Below are 20,954 nucleotides of genomic sequence, written 5' to 3' on the forward strand. Positions count from 1 at the left end.
GGCCTTCTACGGAAATCCAATGGATGAGATCAACACTTTGAAGAGTTACAGCAGATATGAGAGAAAACCTCACATTTTGTAGACTAGATATGCAATAACATGAGTGTGGTTTATAGTCCTGCAAATAAGAATATCATTAGAGCAATGCACTCTGTAATCCCTTTCCCTCTTCTACCAATACCCTTTTGAAGTGAACTGATTTAGGCATAGTTATTAAAATGCACTCATCCTGATTGTCTGGCCTTTTTTAGGTCTGTGTTAGCAAAGACCTATTCATTTTACTAAAAGTATGTATCACTTAGCTAATTTTGGGGGTTTTCTGGCAGACTTCATCTGTTAGTCTGTGACTGCGTCATTCACATATTTCTTATACCTACTCCAGCATTTATCAAGGAGCAACTTCAGCCACTGACTGACTTCACTATGAGTTACAGCATGCTGCCTTTTCTCAAGGAGCACATACGCACACAAGGTAGTTATCCTTCAATGCCTGGTGTACTATGGTAATGTGTATTTGTTTGAGACCAAAAAAACACTTCTGCCTTCAAGCACTGTTTTTTTAGATTTACTGAGAGCCAAGCAGCTCCCTGAGTATGCGGATCATTAGTTATTTGTGCTTCAAATACAAACTCCCACTTTGAAAGTTTGGTGGACAACCATCAAACCAACCACCAAACTTCTGGTACCTTCAGCAGAACTGATGTGACTGTATAGTGATCACTACTGTAATGGCAATGACCTCTAACTATGATGGTCTTCTCTCCATCATTGTGTCAAACATAATATTGTTTGCCACCCTGATGGACAGAGTAGAGGCCGCCATAATTAAATTCAGGCCCTTCATCTAAAACTGTATCTGGTTTGATTTAGTTTTCTTTGGTTCTTACTGAATAATTAAACTTTTATGAAATGAAGTAGAAGTTCTGCCGGTTTGCATGGATTATTCTTGTGTGCCCCTGCATTGCTAATCAGAGTTAGAAGGATCATGTTTTAACAACATTGTAAACCTGGGAATATGGATACCAGAATAATCTTTTAGTTACTTTAAAATTCCATAATTCCATACTACATTATTGTCCTTTAATGAGGTATTTGTTTCTGGACTCAGGAAATGCTCCCAATCTTTCAAAGTACCAAGTAAGCTGTAGCTCCCCCCCAGCAGATAGACTGAAACTGGCTAGTTTTCAATCAATGCCATCTATGCCTACTGCTGGCAGGAAACAACTGCTCATAGAAAAGTCCTCAGATGGGCTGGAAAATAGTTCCTTTTAACGTGATATAGGTGTTTAATTGTCCGTCACTTTTATTTCTTAATCTGGAAAGGGGTGTATCCGTTTACCTTTTCTGTGTGGTTTCTTCTGATTGTTTACCTTTTATGCACACTTTCTGCTAGTTTCATGACTGTGCACTGTGGCTCAGCCTGTAAGTACCATAGTGCAAGTGCACTGCTGCTAAAAATGAAGTGTAAAATTGGTTGCCCCAAGTGTTCTTATTTAATTCACCAGTAATGCCATTGTGAATACACAAGTGGCGTGAAAGTTAAATGTCATATGTCAGCTACAGTATATAATTTCACCATCCACATATATGAATAAAGTGTGTGCCCCGAGAGAGCACCAATGTGCACTGCTGCTGCACCACGAAATCCTAGCTATTGCTTAAACTGAATAGTTGATTCTGCACAAGAGGTCAATGGATTGACGCGACATAGGATTCAGTGGATGTCATCAATTGGGAATGTAATAATCAACAATAATCAATAAAATCAGGGATCTTAAACATCAAACAATAACCACACCAGTTTAGTAAGAAGAATTATACAATTTATTTTCCTAAATTAACAATGCTAATGTCACAAAGGTTACTCTCAAGCACAGGTGATAAACATATAAAATTAATAGTGGTTGATTAGAACGTGTTATATATCTGAGTTTAATTAAAACAATCAAGCAAATAATCTCCAAAATAATAACACTGAGTAGCAATACTAGAATCGGTAATAATGGCAACGTATACATTAGTACAAACAATAAAAAGTGTCAATATAAATCTTGAGCATTCAAAGATAATACCCTCACTAACACCGAATTAGCATCAATATGTTGGGCTTCATGTAAAAGAATTTAGGAACACAAATTTAGAAAAATCACTCTAACTTGGGTGATTATAAAAAAACATTATTAGTATGCAGCAGTCAAATTATAAGTTGCAGCTGGTACCTGCAAATCAAAAGAGAGACAAATAACATGTTACTTCTATACATTACCCAAGCAACAACAAAATGCAGTCTACTTCAGCAAGGTGACTCCATCAGGTAAGTCTTCAGAGAATCAGACCTCCTAATTAAACCCAAACTGCTCGTGTGGCTCGGACCATCAGGAACTCTGTTATCTACATCTTGAGTCTCTTTCCAGTCATCTAAAAATCTCTCAATCTCTCTCTCTCAATCTGACTAAAGAAAAATCCTACTCAAGTTGTTATACTAATCTTCAAAAAGCTTATGATTGGCCAGTACATGGAGTGGTTATAATTCAGCCAATAAATATTCTAACTGATAACCTAAAATGCAACGACATCACATTAACCAGGACACATTCTCAACAGTAACTATTCCTCTTCCGTCTCGTCTGTAGCTCCATTGTTCCATCCCATCTAAGCTTCTCTTCTCAGGAAGAAACTTTCTCACTTGCTACATCCACTTCCATCCTCGAGGAAGAAACCAATTATTAGTAACATTTTCAGACAATAGAACATTCAACTTAAGCAAGAAATTGGTTAAACATGGCCTTGTAAGACATACCACAGCAACCCACTAGGGGTAGCTGTGTACACACCGGTTAAATCATCTAACACACTTTTATATAAGCATTGAACTATGGAAAATAACCACAACGTTTGGTTAAAATGTTCTCAGATAAGAACAGAGATGAACGTGGCAACCATTTTCAAAAGTCACCCGTTTTTTGCATAATAATTCACTAAGGCCCTTATTACAACCCTGGCGATCGGTGTTAAAGCAGCGGTAATACCGCCAACAGGCCGGCGAAAAAAAATCAGGATTTGGACCATGGCAGTTACCGCCATCCAAAACCGTGTTTTAACACACCGACCGCCAGGGTGGTAACGGCCGCTGGGCTGGAGACATCGGTCTCCAGCCTGGCAGCTATCACATTCCCACCCTCAGGATTACGACCCGGCCTACCGCCATGGGTTCTGTGGTTTCTGTACCGCCATGAAAACCATGGCGGTAGGCACTATCAGAGCCAGGGTATCCATTCCCTGGCACTGATAGGGGTCTCCCCCGCACCCCATCCCCTCCCCAGAGTCCTCCCCCACCCTCCCCAACCCGCTCCTGCCCCCCACAGATGTACACATCGACACGCGCACCCATATACACACATGCAGACATGCATACCCACCACCACCCACGCATGCAGACATACATACCAACACCCCACAACATACACCAACAGACCTTGACACACACATGCATCAACAACACACAACACTCACATTCACTCATTCACTTATGCATCCACTGCTACTCACACCCACATGCACGCATCCCAAAACATACACCCCCCTACACACAACACCCCCCACCCCCATCTCTGGTCGGAGAACCCCACTTACCTGCTTGCAGGGGGTCCTCCGGCTGGAGAGGGTCCGCGGCGCTGCTGGCAGCAGCAGCGTCTGCCAGCAGAACACCGCCAAGCCGTATCATTGCTCATGATACGGTCGGCGGTGTTTTCCTGCCACCTGACCGCCGACCGCCACCATGGCAGTCGGCACTGTTCCGCCGGATTTCTGGCGGTATACCGCTGGTGGTCATAATAAGCGTTGCTGGCTGGTAGCCACGGTGGTGGTATGTTGGCGGCCTTCACTGTGGCGGTAGGCGGTCATTACCGCCAATCTTGTAATCTGGGCCTAAATAATTAATATACCAAAATCATTATTAAAACATGTCAGAAAATTCACACTCTCACAGTACTCAGAGGTTAAAGTTTAATACCACTGCAGTAAAGTATGAAAAAAAAGTATCTTACTACATATAAGTCTACTTTTATATAATAGCTAAGTCATCCATAAATGTGCCATTGTACACCCACATAGCTGTGTACTTAGGGCCAGATGTAGGAAAGTCACAAATTGCGACTTGCAATTTGCGAGTCCCTGCGACTCGCAAATTGTAAGTCGCAATTTGGGATGCAGAAAGGTGTCTCAGACACCTTCTGCGAGTCGCTATGGGGTCGCAAAGACCCACCTCATTAATATTAATGAGGTGGGTCGCAATTTGCGACCCCATAGCGACTCAGGGCACTCACGGGGATGGAGGCCTGCTGGGAACAGCAGACCTCCATGTCCGTGACTGCTTTTAAATAAAGCAGTTTTTTTTTTCAAAGTGCAACCCGTTTTCCTTAAAGGAAAACGAGCTGCAGTTTGAAAAATAAACCGAAACCTTTTGTTTCAGTATTTTTCAGGGCAGGTAGTGGTCCATTGGACCACTGCCTGCTCTGAAAAATTATTTTTTGGTCCAGTCACAAAGGGGAAGGGGTCCCATGGGGACCCCTTCCCGTTTTCGACTGGGTTACCATCCACTTCAAGTGGATGGTAACTGCGAGTCCATTGGAATTGCATACCATTGTGACTCGCAAATAGGAAGGGAACACCCCTTCCTATTTGCGACTCGGAAATGCATTTTGCGAGTCGGTGCTGACTCGCAAAATGCATTTCTACATAGCAAAGACGCATTTGCGACCCGCAAACGGCAATTTTCGCCGTTTGCGAGTCACAAAGTCTTTGCTACATCTGGCCCTTAGTGTATTTAAATTTGACATACTAAACAGTAGGGATCTCTCCTCTAAAGAAGAATCTAGGGCCACATTTGCAAAGCAATTTCTAGTTGCAAATGGGCCAATTTGCAGAATTGGCCCATGTGCAACTACAAAAATGTCTTTTGGGATGCTCAAATCTGAAATTGTGAGTCGGTAACTTGTTAATGAATTTCAATTTGGGTTTTGCCTTTCAGTATTAGGAAGGGGCATGTTGAGGGCGTCCCTTCCTAATACCAAATGGGAAAGGTATGTCCAAATGCTTTGTGACTGGCATATTATTGCAAAACATTTGCATTTCCCGACCACTAGAAAGTTGGTGGTAACTCATCTGCAAATGGAAACGGGTCCCTAGGGGACCACTTCCCTTTTGAGAATGGTGAGGAAAATATTTTTTAAGAGCTGTGGGATCAGTGGCTACTCTTAAAAAATGAAACTTGAACATTTCATTGTTTTCTTTTTAAACACAGCCCTTTTTCTTCTAAGAAAAACGGGCTGTGTTAAAAAAAAAAGATTGCTTTATTTAAGAGCAATCACAGACATTGTGGTCTGCTGAGCCCAGCAGGCCACCATCCCCATAAAGGCTGCGATTCCTAATGGGTCGCAAATTGCAACCTACCTCATTAATATTCATGAAGTGGGTCCTTTTGTGACCCACTGGGAATCGCAAAAAAAACTCAAAAGTTTCATACATTTGAAATTGCTCTTTACTATTTGCGATCCACATTGAATCGCAATTAGGAACTAGCAGTTTCAAACTTTAGTATATGTGACCCCTAGTAATCTCTTTGGACTGGATGCTGAAAGAGCCCTTGCTGGTGAGACACCTGGTACCTAAAAGCTTGTGCTGAGGACACATGGGTTGTTGGGGATAGTAGGGGACACCGAGGAGTGAGGTTCCCAACTTCAAGAACCTTTTGGAATCTAGTAATTTATTTTTACTATGAAGGATGGACAGAAGGTGCTGCGGTTACCCCATGGACAGTGCTTTCTTGAAGTGCAAGATTTCCAGGTTCATTCTGCTTATAGCTTTTTTCCTGCGAAGAAAAAGGCGTCCGCCATGAAGGTATCTGACCTTGTGAAGCACTGCCTGGCTACAGTGTTTCTCCTTGCCAGGCTAGCTGAATTGAAAACAATAAAAAAAGAAAATGACTTTGAAGGCAAAACCTGAAATGAGGGCTAGGCAGCAAAGTTACCCTTGTATAAGAGTGACCTTGGCAGCCCTGAAATCTGACTTTTTCCTGATTGGACATTTGAAGGTTTTGGTGTTAAATTTGAAGACATCAGTGGGAGCTTGGCAACAGCATGTAGGAATTCAAGGGAAGATTGTTGGTTTCCGTAACATGCCTTGTCCCACTGGAAGAATCTGAGAGCCAGAAAACGAACAAAGCCTCTAAGTGACATCTTTGAGGGGTGTGACAAGACTTATCCAACCCCGATCCATTTTGATCCGACAGACACCGTGCCTACTTGCTAGTTTACTGCAAACATTGACTCAGAAATTTGTTTTGCTTTTCTTTGTGCATTTTACCTTAAAACATTAAAATATATATATATCTTGTTCTTCTTGTTTAGTTTTAGCCGTGTTTGTAACTGTTTGCTTATTACATTTTTCTTGTATTTTTGTATGTAGGTTTGGCAATATTATGATTTGAATTCTTGACTTTAAAGTTGTTTGGCAACTGCTTGAAATTAGTGCACACCCAACTACTGAAGTGGTAACCGGATTACATTTATTAAGATGGTAGAGATACACCCCTCTCAGATTAGCCCAGCTTAACCCTTGCTTTAAATTGCACATATAACAAGCATTTGCAATGCAATGGGCCTCGTGTTTGCTTGAGATAGAGTTAGTAGCGTTGTAAATACCTAACTGGACTTTTCTTGCCAAACAAACTGAAAAAAAAAAGTAAAACAGTTGACATAAGTGAGCTGATTCAAAGCACTGCCATGAGCGGGAAAATAGAGACAAAAGGAAAAAGAAGTTCACTCAAGGTTAAAGTTATCGGCAAAAGTGCAATTATCGATGTAACAGGGTCGATGGCCAAGGCGGTAACAAAACCGCCCTAAGGAGGGACAAAGCAGTTACTAATGAAAACAAAGGATTTCTGAAAGGCAAGTGCAATGAATGAGTGATAGTGATGGTTAAAAGCCCAGATACATACCGACACGTCTGAAAGGCAGCGCTTGCGCACTGCTATGCTCAACCTAATACCGCTCAGGTTCATTTAAAAAAAATTAATAATAATCAAACACTGGCAAAGCTGGTAGTATTGGCTTTGTCAATGTTGTCCTGGCCATATCGTGCAGCAAAGAAGCTGCAGCTTTGGCTTTTTTTTTATTGCTGGCAGGACGGCGGTGTGTGAGGTAACACAGAGGAAGGGGTCAAGGCTATTGTTAGAAATGGGGTTTCTGGTTGGCTAGGGTATGCACCTCAGCCAGGCAGAACTTACCCACTCTAGTCAGGGCAAGGGAGTTACACGTCCAAGATAACCCCTGCTCACCCCCTTGGTAGCTTGGCATGAGCAGTCAGGCTTAACCCGGAGGCAATGTGTAAAGCGTTTGCACAACACACACACACACACATGTGACGCAATATCCCCACCACAAAGGAAACACAACACTAGATTATATGAAAATATACTGTATTGTACACAACGTAATTATTAGACCAACATCACATAACAGTACTATCCTGCTACCTTAGCAGTTGTCAGAACATTACACATTAGTTACTCTGCAAACTAGCAGTAGTCACACATGACACACAGGTTACTCAGTATTCTGCAACATAAGCAGTAGTCAGGAAACACGTTATCACATTAGAACACTTGTCATAAGAATATCATAAAACGCCCATAGTAGGAACATTAGAAAACCTATGGCAAGTTAGGGAAACATATTAGCAAGTCACGCCCATAAAAGGAACATGTGCACACATATGTCAAAGCATCATAGAACAGGCAATATATCATAATAGCAAAGTCTGTAGAAAGAACTTTAGATTAGGAACATATTGGTCCATTTAAAAGTACCTGTCTTGATGGGGAGGCACTTCCAGTGCCTAAAACAACTAATGGGGCCCCCGGCGCTCTTCTGCGCAAAACGGGGGCCTCCCTAAACCTGGCAGATAGAGAGGGGCGGCACGCACCCTCTCTGACTCCTTGACGGGCCCCTTCTGGGACCCGTGATCACTGGGGGGGCCCCCGGGCCTCCACCGGCCCTCTCCAGGGGGGGGCCCCAGTCAGGGAAATCCTGTGGGTAAGGAGGGGGGCGCCACGCACCCCCTCCAATCTGCACATGGGCCCCTCTGGGGGCCCGCAAACTCCTGGGGTCTCCCGGGGCCTCCGTCTGCCCGTTCAGAGGGGGAGACCCCCTTATGATGGCCTTGGGCCCACGAGGGGGCCCACCAGAGAGCTGGCGGCGGGGGAGAGCCTCCGATGAGGCTGCCTCCCTGCCCGCACACGTCGGGGAGAGCCCTCCGGGGCTGGAGCAGGTGAGGGAGAGGCGTCCTCCTCTCCCTCCTGCTCGAACAACAAACGCCGGCACCAGGTCGGGCCGGCCGGTGCCCCGGGGGCGCTCCTCGGAGCGATCCCTACCCCGGGGGCACCGCTAGGAGCAGGCTTGCTCCTCGTTATTTCGGAAATGGTTTCCCCGTGCCCCGGGGCACGGAGCTGAGCGCGATCCTCGCGCTTCACAGAATTTACTTCCCCGGGCTGCAGTGGTGATTTTCATCAATGAAGCGCTTTTCACAGTGCTTAGGAAAATTATGCAACCTGGGCTGCGGCGGGGATTTTCTTTTAGCAGAGACGCGCTCCAGGAAGCGCGAGGGCATAATTTAAAGCCCGGGCTGCGGCAGTGATTTCCTTTAGAAAAAGAAAAGCGCTTTCAAAGCGCTATGGCACATCAACAGCCCAGCAATTGAAGAAATGCCTGGTTCTTGGTTACAGCACTCTGCGCCAAGGTTTAAAAGAGCGTTGCAGGGGTCAGGGGCCACAGCACCCTGCCCCTGGGAACAACTAAACAAGAAGGAGCACAGGGCTGGTGGGCCCAGCTACAGGCCAGCACAAGGGGTGCAGATGGTGGCAGTTCCTCCTAGTGACCAGGCAGGTCACAGGTCAGCACAGCAGCAGCAGTCCATGCCGGTTTACTGGCGAGTCCATTCATCAGCGTTCTGTGTCCAGTTCCAAGTTCCAAGAATGTTCAAATTGTGGGGAAAATTCCCCTGTACTTATAGTCCATTTTTACAGTGTTTTACAATGATAGGGAGAGGAGGTTCCAGCCAGTTACAACTGGTTCTGGGAGTGCCCCCTCTCTCCTTTCAGCACAGGCTCCAAACATCAGTGGGGGGTTAACGACCCTATTGTGTGAGGCCAGGGCACAGCCTTTACAAATGTAGGTGTGCCCCGCCTCTCCCTTCTCTCAGCCCAGGAAGACTATTCAGCATGTAGATGCACCTCGGTGACACCTCCACCCTCCCTGTGTACAGGCTGTCTGAAAAGTATGCACAAAGCCCCAACTGTCACTATGCCCAGACGTGGATTGGAGTCAAGCTGCAGAACACCAGAGTCATAAGCACAGATAAATGCGCACTTTCTAGAAGTGGCATTTCTGTGATAGTAATAAAAAATACACCCACACCAGTAAGCAGTATTTACTATCACCATCACAACCATACCAAACACACCTACGCTGCCCCTCATAAATCAGACAAGACCCCTTACACATAAGGCAGGGCATTTCTAATGCAATCCTATGAGAAGGCAGCACTCACAGCAGTGAGACACCAAGTTAGGCTGTTTGTCACTACCAGGACAGGCCATGCAATATGGCACATGTCCTGCCTTTCTACATACATGGCACCCTGCCCATAGGGCTAGCTAGGGCGTACTTTAGGGGTGACTTACATGTAGTAAAAGGGGAGTTCTGGGCCTGGCAAGTAAATTTAGATGCCAGGTCCCTGTGGCAGAAAACTGCGCACACAGGCCCTGCACTAGCAGGCCTGAGACAGGTTTGAAAGTCTACTTCAGTGGGTGGCGCAAGCATCGCTGCAGGCCCACTAGTAGTATTTAATTTACAGGCCCTGGGTATAGAGATACCACTGTACAAGGGACTTATAGGTAAATTAAATATGCCAATTGGGTATAAGCCAAGCATACCAACTTTAGATGGGAGAGCACCTGCACTTTAGCACTGGTCAGCAGTGAAAAAGTGCTCAGAGTCCTAGAGCCAACAGCGAGGTCAGAAAAACCAGGAGGAAGGAGGCAAAAAGACTAGGGATGACCATGCGTATGGCCAAAAGTCCAACAGCTATGATGTACCCAGTGGTGTCCGGGTCATTGCTCCTTTTAGTTATGGCGAGTGGGAGGGGAGACACAGACAATGGAATCGCAAAGCGCTATGAAAAGCTCACATGACCCCTGAAAACAGAGCTGCCAGTTTAAGGTGTAAGGAGCCAGTTCCCGTTAACGTCTGGATTTGCATATCCATCTCCAAGTTAGGGATGGGAATGTGTATCAGTACTTCACTGCTCATGACCCCTTCTCTTGCTTCTGCTTCAATTGTGCCTACTATTGTGGCACTTCACCAGGCCATGTCAGGGGTGAAAGGAATGTATGGATGGTGGACCAAGTACTCATTTCAGCGCATCTCTCTGTGATTTAGGAAGGGTCTAGATCAGAGGTCTTCAAACTGGGGGGCGGGCCCCCCTTGTGGGGCCTCAAGTGATCCCAGGGGGGGCGCCAAACTCTGGCCAAAAGAAATATTATACAGATAACATGCCTTTGTTTTAAGCAAAAGCATGTTATTGCAGTTTAAAAAAGGTAACAATACTTAACTGCAATGTTTAAATAGATTTAGACCTATTTAAACATTGCCATCTTTCTAAAATAATTGTGAAAAATTCTGAGGGGGGCCCAATGATTTTTATTTTTCAATTGGGGGGGCGCGGCTTAAAAAAGTTTGAAGACCACTGGTCTAGATGCTTCCCCTGCCACAGGGCACATCCCATAAAAATACAATGTTTGTGGGAACAAGATGAGTGCGTGCAAAGCAATTTGCGCACACACAACACATTCTGCACATGCAAATTTAGTTGATGAATGCATGCATGTGCAAGTTGCACCATATTACTTATCGAAGTTAGCACAGGCCAGGAAAGTAATTTGCGAAACTGGATCTATGTCACTTAAGAAAATGCTGAACATGCCAGGAGGGATAGTTTTCTTAGTAAAAAAAAACACAAGATAAGTTTCCAGTAACTGTAGTAAAATATCATTCGAATGCTATGAAATTGCGATATTATTGTTTAACAGACTTATATGAATGTATCTGGTATGTTATCCAGCGCGGCAAGCAACTAGTAGTGCGTGGCTAATTACCCACCGTTACTTAGGGTAAAAAGAAACACACTAGTTTAGCGAGCCATCAGCATGCAAAGGGATCTCAGAAGAGCGACCCAGGTGTACGCACTTAAAACCGGTCGCTGCAACTTATGTACCTGCCACTCAATGCTATATTTAAATTGAACACGAAGGATAGAGGACATTTTGTACTCAGACACTGTGGTGGCCTGACGTGCGGGGTATAACCAATAGGCAAATGTACAAAAAACACTCGCAAAGTCAAAAGTTTAAACCGTGGTGTACAGTTTGTAGGCAAATGTATTGCTGTAGAAGCAGAGAAAGCTATATTGCTATTCAACTTCATAAACGTACGAGTCTCAATTTGTGAAAAATATCGTCTAACCTATTTTCTTTTTTTTTCTAGTCACGCAGTTTATTTGAAGTCCAAATATACAAAGAATTAGGACGCTTTTTATGAAAGCCCTCCACACCACAGAAGCTCATCTGATTAGTACTGAAATAAAAGGAGCATCAAGGCTACAGTTATTCTACATCACATTATGGCTCTGCATACCTGAAGACATACAGGCCCATATTTATACTTTTTCATGCAAAACTGCGTTAACGGAGTTTTGCGTGAAAAAGTACAGCGCTGGCTAGCGCCATTCCAAGATGCCAGCCTGGCGTCATATTTATGGAATGCGCTAGCTGGAGCTAATGCCCTGTTAGCGTCCTTGAAAAGGATGCTAACAGGGTGGGGGAGGTGTAGGGGAAACCGGAGCTTCTGCGCCGAAATATGGCGCTACACTGTTTAGAGGTAAAAAAATACCTCTAAGCAGTGTAGGCCCATTTTCTGGCGCAAAGCCCCCATGGACATGGCTCCTGATGCCCACCACCCCAATGGCCAGTCGCCTGGCCATGGCCATTGGGGCCAGTGCCATGCAGGGGGCCCCAGTCAGGCCCCCCGAGCATAAAGAAAAGAAAATACTTACTAGGACTTTCCGGGACTTCCCTGGGATGGGTCCCCCATCCTGTGGTGTCCCTTTGGTGTGGGTGGGTGGGTGTGTCCCTGGGGCCAGTGAAGGGCACCTGTGGGCTCTTTCCATCGTCTCTGACCATGGAAATATGCCCACAGGACCCTCAACACCTGCCCATACACAGGCGTTAAATAATGGGGCTAAGCAAGCTTAGCGCCATTATTTAAGGCACTCATCCCCCGTGCTGGATTTTAGCATGGGGATAAATATGGCACTAAGGCCATATCCTCTTTTTCTAGACGGGAACGCCTACCTTGCATCTCATTGGAGCAAGGTAGGTTTTCACGTCAAGAAAATGACTTTAACTCCATAGACGTGTCTAGCGCCAAAGCATAAATATGGAATTAAGTTTGCGAAAAAGAAATGACGCTAATTCAGCGTAAACCGAGTATAAACATGGGCCACAAAGTCTTCATTTATAATGGATAAGGCCTTAAACCCATTTCCAGTTTTTCTTCCAAATTAAACACATGAGCCCACAAAATGGTTTCACATTTTCCCACGTGGAAAACAAACAAAAAAATCACCACTTGTATGTTCAATTTTATTTACTGAAAAACATCACAAATTCTGCACCGGATGAACGAAGAGGTTTCAGAAATATGGTAGCAATAAAAAAATGAAAAGTAAAACAGTTTCACATACGTGAGCCGACCGCTGCCATGAGCACGAAGCAGACACACAAAGGGAAACAGAAGTTCACCTGCAGTGAAATGTATGAGCAAAATTGCAATTATTCATGCAACCTGCAAAAGTGCGATTATCCATGTAACCAGCAAAAATGCAACTATCCATGTAACAGGGTTGATATCATGCAAAGCGCTGGAATACTGCCCAGAAAGATTGCGCTGCCTAAGAATAAAAAGACAAAGTAGTCCAGAAACCATACAGAAAACATGGAGCCTCGTATGTTTTCAGTAGTTTACCGGTGCTGTCGAGGAGGGCTAAACACCGGAAAAGGCATGACATCTGCATGCCTTCATCTAATGAAATCAAGTGCATTTTAAAAGATAAGCCCACAAACCAACCAAACCCATGGGCGTGATGTGGGCATGGTTAAAAGCCCACAGAGAAATTACAACATGGGCCAGAGCACTTGCGCGCCCTCAACACCTAAAAAGGACTGTTTTTCAGTTTTATTTCCAGTATTCTTTTTTTTTTCAACTAGGTAGAAAACGGGTGACATACAAATGTAACTGTACTTGCTCCAATTTTATGTCATTAAATATAATTATGGGTGTGTCAGTGTGTCAACTAGCAGCGTGGGTGCGGCTTACATGTGAATATGCCTTTTTGTGTTACAACATAAGCAAGCGGGATCACAGCATACATTCTTGGAATATGTTTGGATCTTTGTTTAGTTGTTCTAGGAAAATGTGACAGGACAGCCATGGTGCACCGACTCAAGTATTTTTAAGTGAAGATGGGTCAATACTATTGCTCTGGTCTAAATCAACGTTTATCTCCATGTCAATCTGTCACTTACAATTGCCAAAATATAGCCTTTATCTGCACTTAAAACACACTCAGATGAAGGATGTTGCACTGTCCTCACTCCACTACGGAGAGTATCACAGTGACCTTCTTGTAACAGAAACAAACGAAATACAAGAAAAGCAAATATATATACTTAGGCTAAAGCTGGGAGGACACAAGGAAAAGTTTTGCGGAATCCAAAAATAGAATTAATAAATTTTATGCACTTCTAAGTAGCCCACAAAACCTTCCATGATAATGGACTAAAAAGCCCACAGCCACAATTAATGTATATACTCAGGACCAGACTAAGAGATGCCAACTGCGGCGGCTGGCGCAAATCTGAAGTGGGCGGACAGAGGCAGAGGGGGAAAATAAAAAAAAATAAAACTACCTTACCGCTCTCTCCTGTAGTCTCCTGCCGTCTTGCTCCTGTTCCCTCGATATGGTGTCCCAGCATTCACTGGGACACCAGCACAGGCTCCCCAGGAATCCTGGTACTGCTTTCATGCTACACCTAGCTTGAAATCAGTGCCAGGAATGGCCTGAGCGGCTCGGACTGCTGCTCTGACACAACCCTGGGATCTGTGCAGTTTCTCCAGCCCAGCTGTGTAATACAGCTGGGCTGGAGAAACCTAAGTGCGCATGTGTGTTTGGCCAGCCTGAGACTGCCGGCTAAACGCACATGAGCACTTAGGTGCACTCTCTCCTCAACGCTCTTTAGGCCGATGAATCTTTTGGCTAAGTGAGACTCTCTTCACCCGAGATCAATCAATTTAATGTAACCAATAATCAATAACGAACATAAGCAATACCCTGATCAACATAACACTTAACAATTAATCCAGAATACATTTCGGCGAACCCTGACCTTTCAGTCAGGAATAACCACACCAGTTTATTCAAAGTTAGTGAATTTATTTCCCTATATTAGCAAAGCTAGCACAATATAGATGTGTCTCAACACCAAATGATAAACGTAAATGAACATTAATAGCTGTCCATAACGGCAAAACAGGTGCAATCTATGCAGCATTTGAATAACAAGGCATTCGATAATAGCAATGCAAATCACTAATACTATAATCTGTAATGAGCTAATTGCATACATTTAGTCAGCATAACAAGGTCTCAAATTGCATCGTGCAACAAAAGGAATCCTCATCTAACCTCAAATTAGCATCGGCATGTGGGACTTCATGCAAAAACAATTTAGCAACATTAATTTAGAAAAACTCCTAACTAGGGCTCTTATCAAAAATCAGCAGTTGGTTACCTAAAAGAAACACAATGCAATTGTACAATTTCCTTTCATATTTACCAATTACAATCAGCATTCAAGGAAGTCTTCGTCTCACAGGTACCGTTTCTCGATCAGCATGGGACGGGGCAAAAGGGGCAGGGGTGGACGGGGCAGTTGCCTCACGGCGGCAAGATAAACTATTACTTCATGCAAAGGGACAAATCAAAGTTAAAAGTCTCTAGGGCAAGAATCATTTAAAGTCTCTTTCTCTCGATTAGAGAAAGCATCAGAGTCTCTTTCAAAATGGCGTCGCAGCAAGGTGGGCCATAATAGCTGCAATGTCCTGCAAAATGGCGGGATGTCCAATAATGGCCGCAATGGCTGTAATGGCTACTTCCTTCTCGTGCACCTGGTTTAAATAGACAACAGTTCAAATCCAGTAGGGTCTTCCATTGGAGGGTTCATAGGTTGGCTTCAAATTGTCCAATCAAAAACAACAGTTCTCAAGCTTTTACTTAAGCATACATTATCCTTGGAGACGGGTACGCAAGTTGCAACATTTTATACCACTTAACTCACTTTCAGAGCTTCCATTGTCCGCACCTGCAGATTGACCTTGGAGCAAAGAGAAAAATGCCAGGCTGGCACGAAACCTTAAGATAAGCATGTGAATGATCTCAGTGGAAAAGTACAGCTTCAAGCAAAAATACACGTTTATTAGCACATTGGAAAAATACGAGCATCTAAACCGTGAGACCAGGCAACTAGGCCGAAGCCTGCACTAAAGTTATGCTAAGCTAAAACATTTTAAACAAGCAAATCATAGCACACGTTTACGATTATGTCGGATTAGTGCACTTCTAATACATCACGTTATATAAAGCACGCTTATAAATGTTGGCAAACTACTCTGAGGGCACATTTTGTCCCTGTACAATCTTTATTAGTTCGATTAAAGTCACACTTGATTAATGCAGCACTACGTTTATGCGCTAATAAATGTAAAACCTTAATTTCAGCGTCATCAATCCCTCCTCTGATGACTACTTGTCATCACACAAACTATTCCCACAAATTTTATTCCATTAAAATTCTGTCAGTTCTCTTTTCCTTTTAGTTCCCCTAGTTTTCGCTTTGTATTCTTCTGCCATTCTTTTCATCATTTTCTCTTCCTTCCTTCTTTTAATTCTTTCCATAATCATTATTATTCCCCTTTTTATTCCCCAAATTCCAAATATACAAATCAGTACTATTAATATTCCCTGTATTATTTTTAGTAATATTCCATTCCAAATTCCACCAATCCAATTTCCCACTGAAGCAAGTCCTTTTCCAACCTTCTCCCACACTCCTGGTTCTTTCAATTCCTTCAAATCTGCACTCTCTTTTGTTAGATTAGCAAGCATAGTTTTAATTTTCACACTGTTGTCGGGAATATACGTGCAACAGTGGCGCGCACCAAGCATTTTGCAAACGCCGCCATCCTTTGCTAAAAGAATGTCTAAGGCAAGCCTATTTTGAAGAGTCATAGCTCTTTCCGCTGCAAGTTCAGCATCTATCAGGATTATAGCATCTGAAAACTTTGTCAACATGTTATCCACTATAGTAGACAACTTTCTTATTTTGATGGAATTCAACACAACTCCCAATGAAGGAATCATGGCTCCAAATATATCTCCTACCACAGCAGCTGCGGTCTCTCTTTTCTGGATACGATGGGATCCAGACGTCTTTTGAATCATCGATAGGTCATCCAGCTGATAAACCTTTGGGAACACTATACCCAAATAACATCTTCCCCACCATCCCTTTGGAAGACGATAATAGGCATTATACCCACAAATGTAATATACACCTGGTATGACAGGGTCAAGTCCGTTCATCATGAATGTCCATTTGGCCTTAAAGATAAACGTAAGTTTACACTCACTTGCTCCTACGAAAATGTTATCATAATAGGATTCACCTCGATATATACAAAATTTCCCTACATGCCAAGCATCTAAAGCTATTCTCCCCTGTGTTTTTATTGCGGCAAAATCATAATGATCTACTGAAGTCCTCTTACTTAGCTCTTTTTCTAATTTCGCATTCATTTGTGCCCTTCTATCATCTGTGCGATCTAAAAAGCTTATTTCTACTGCAGAGAGCGAGCAGGTAAGATTTTCCCTATGAGCGTGAGCCGTTTCAAAAGGTTGCATTGGCTCGAAAAATTCCCTCATTATTTTAGCATCCCAATCTTTAGCAATCTGGCTTAGCTGCGCTATTATAGGAACATATGCAAAGGTAACATCATAATTTGAGTAAAAATACTGTATGTTAGTTTGACCATAAAATCTAGAAGTTACTATACTACATGTAATCCCGTATGTAAGAGGCATGTGGTGATAAGTCACCCCTTCCTTTACTGATGTCGGTATCTGTGTACACACATAACAATCTTTCGCATCCATAGTCTCAACATATTCTGTTAGCAAGCGATAGAAAACATTATACGAAAGCTCCTTCTTATCATGCAAGTGTCTCTCATCTAATTCTAGTCTTTTCAATGCGGTTAGTTCAGTGACAGTAACAGGAGCAAAAGTAGAAGCATCAATTTTCTCATTCTCACCCTTTCCATGCATTGCAAGCACTATTGCCATTATTATTAGTACACATGCAATTATCAAGCCTATACACGCATATTTACAATATTTCACTCTACTGTTTTGTGTAGCCATGATCTGTATAGAATCAGAGAGCTAGAAGCACCTATAAAGAAACTATTTAGCAATTCAGTTACAAAGCTGAACGAGCGCAATGTTCACACAGTTTTCTTCAAGAGGCCAGTCACTTATCGGTTAGCAGCATTTGTCTCAATTCGGCAATAACTCAGTCCTCTTTTTTTTTTTTTTTTTTCAAAGTTCAATCAATAACTCAGTCTTTTATCGGTTCAGCAAATGTCTCATCCGGTTTAGCAATGTCTCAGCTGGTTGTATCACGTTAAATTGTAGCAAGCAATGTCATTTATCACCCTTTCAATCAAAAACTTCCATAAGTCCATAAAACTTTTCTTTTCTATTGGTATCTCTTCTTCTTCGTTCTCGAGGCTTAGAGATACAAATTCGTCAGTCCAATCGTCATTGACTGCATATGCCCATTCTGGACCGGAATATCTCCTGTTTGGTATCCTTTTTCTTTTCAATTTTGCTTCTCTTTTCGATTCTGCCTCACTGGTACTTTCCTCTTTGGCCAAGTCTTTTCCTTCACTTGAGGTTGGTACCACGACAGTCACTTCTTTCTTTTCTCTTTCACTTTTGGCCTTTCTCCGTCGTTCAAATTTTCTCTAGTTCTTTGTTTTACTGGTGATATACTTAGTCTCCTCTTTGCACCGTGTCCATTTGATGGACTTGCAACCTTTTCTGAAGAAGTTGGAACAGTTTCTTTCTGTTCTGCCTTTTCCCCTCCTTCTGGGGAATCAATCACATTCTCTTTTTCTTTTTCTGTACCGTCTGTTTCTGGAAAAGCCCTCCTCTGATCAGGCTCTCCTGCTCTTTCACCTCTTTCGAGCCCTTCGTCACCGTTACTTTCTTCAGACTCTTTATCACTTTCAGCTGCTTCAGGCTCTTTGTCACCTTCAGCTGCTTCAGGCTCTTTGCTACCCTCAGCTGCTTCAGGTTCTTTGTCACCTTCAGCTGCTTCGTCGCTGTCTGAGGTTTCTCCTTGGTCTTCCCCAAGTGAGTCGGTTGCTTCGTCCCCAGAGAATATTTCTCTCTCTCCTGTTTCTGCCTGTTCGCTTTCAGTTCGGTTTTGCTCTGTCTCAGCGCTCAGCACTGTTTTATCAGGCACTGGCAGTTTCAGCGCTTCAACTTCCTCATCTGTGGGACACAACACTTTCTTTGTGTGACTGGCGTGAATCCAGTTGGGAACTCCCGCGCACTTCACAGCGGTAGTTGTCGTCAGGATCACTTGGAAAGGGCCTTTCCAACGGGGTTCCAGACACGACTTCCTCACGTGCTTCTTTACCACGACCCAGTCACCTGCTTTCAGTGTGTGTCCTGGACCTTGGATCGGTGGCAAGGTGGTTGCTTCCACCTGGTGAGAGAAAGAGCGGACCACGTCAGCCAGACCTTTGCAGTAGTCTAACACCATATCATCTGTAATATTCAAAAGCGTGTTTGCGGGAACTGCAGGAAGTCTCATGGCCCTGCCCATGAGAATTTCGTGCGAGGACAATCCAGTCTTTCTGTCAGGGGTGTTTCTCATTGACATTAACACCAAAGGCAATGCGTCAGGCCATTTCAAATTTGTCGATGCACATATTTTCGCCATTCTTGATTTCAGTGTACCGTTCATCTGCTCCACCAGTCCTGAGGCTTCAGGGCGATAGCTACAATGCAGTTTTTGCTCAATGTTCAGCGCTGCGCAAAGTAACTTTATCACCTCGTTATTGAAGTGACTTCCTCTATCTGATTCTAAAGAGATCGGGAATCCGAAACGTGGTATTAACTCCCTCAACAATAGCTTTGCAACTGTAAGGCTGTCATTTCTACGTGTGGGGTATGCTTCAATCCAGTGACTAAAAATGCACACAATCACCAACACATACTTCAGACCTCCATGCACAGGCATCTCAATGAAGTCCATCTGCATCCTACTAAACGGGCCGCTCGCCCTACCAATGTGGCTCGCGTTCACAACCGTTCCCTTCCCTGGGTTCATCTGCTGACAAGTGACACATCGATGGCAAACTGCTTCTGCAGCTTGGCGGAATCTGGGGTTAAACCAATCAGTTTTGAACAATCTTATCATGGCATCTCTCCCTAGGTGAGCCTGCCCATGATAGAACCGCGCAAGCTGTGATAAGAGACTATTTGGCAAAACAAATTTTCCCTCATTTGAAACCCATAACTCATCTGGTCTCTTTATACATTGTGATTTAATCCAGGAATCTCTTTCATCCTCCCTGACGTTATTCTGTAATGCTTTTAGTTCATCTATTGTATCTACGACCTTCAAGGCAAATGCTTCAGCTGGTTCGAGTTCTGGTTCACTTATCGAATTCCATTCATCCCTGAGTAATATACAGTTCAAGGCACAAAATCTTGCGACTTGATCCGCATATGCATTCCCCAGGGAAACATAGTCCTGTCCTTTTGTATGAGCACTACACTTTACCACTGCAACTTCGGCTGGCATTTGAATGGCGTGTAACAATTCCCTTATTCTCTCCCCGTTTTTCACTGGGGATCCTGAAGAAGTCAGGAAACCTCTCTGTGACCATAGTTGTCCAAAGTCGTGCACGATTCCAAACCCGTACTGACTATCAGTGTAAATGGTGACTTTCATCAATGCAGGAGTTGACATGCTCTTGTAAGGGCTACAAGTTCTGCTACTTGTGCGGAATAGACTCCTTGAAGCCAGGACGCTTCCAAGACACCTGTTACAGTACATACAGCATATCCTGCTTTCAAAATTCCCATCCCATCTCTTAGACATGAACCATCAACGAAAACAATTTGGTCATTTTCATCAAGCTTAGTATCCTTAATGTCAGGTCGAGGTTTTGTGCAAAATTCAGTCACCTGAAGGCAGTCATGCTCGACGTCTTCAGCGTTCTCAATTTCAGCATTTTCACCGGGAAGCAAGGTTGCTGGATTCAACGTAGTGCACCTTTTCAGCTGCACATTCGGTGAGCCCAGAATTATCGTTTCATACCTTGTGAGTCTTGCTCCAGTCATGTGTTGCGTTCGGGAGCGGGTCAAAAGTATCTCAACTGAGTGAGGGACCATGACTGTTACTGGGTGTCCCATCACTATTCCTTCACTCTGAGTGAGACTGATACCAACTGCTGCTACGGCGCGCAAACACCCTGGAAGTGCTGCTGCGACCGGATCCAAAGTAGCTGAAAAATACGCTACTGGTCTGTTTATGCCACCATGGGCTTGAGTCAAGACAGACAAAGAACATGCATCACGTTCATGACAAAACAATGTGAAAGGCTTTGTGTAGTCAGGCATACCTAAAGCTGGAGCCCTGCACA

General features: G+C 43.7%; 1 long non-coding RNA gene across 1 annotated transcript in view; it reads right to left on the bottom strand.

Annotated features, from left to right (window-relative positions):
* Positions 1-20,954, bottom strand: part of LOC138273460 (uncharacterized) — a 504,158-nt gene that overhangs the window by 274,034 nt on the left and 209,170 nt on the right. The window lies entirely within an intron of this gene.

Source organism: Pleurodeles waltl, chromosome 2_2 (genome assembly GCF_031143425.1).
Source record: "Pleurodeles waltl isolate 20211129_DDA chromosome 2_2, aPleWal1.hap1.20221129, whole genome shotgun sequence".
Lineage (NCBI taxonomy): Eukaryota > Metazoa > Chordata > Amphibia > Caudata > Salamandridae > Pleurodeles > Pleurodeles waltl.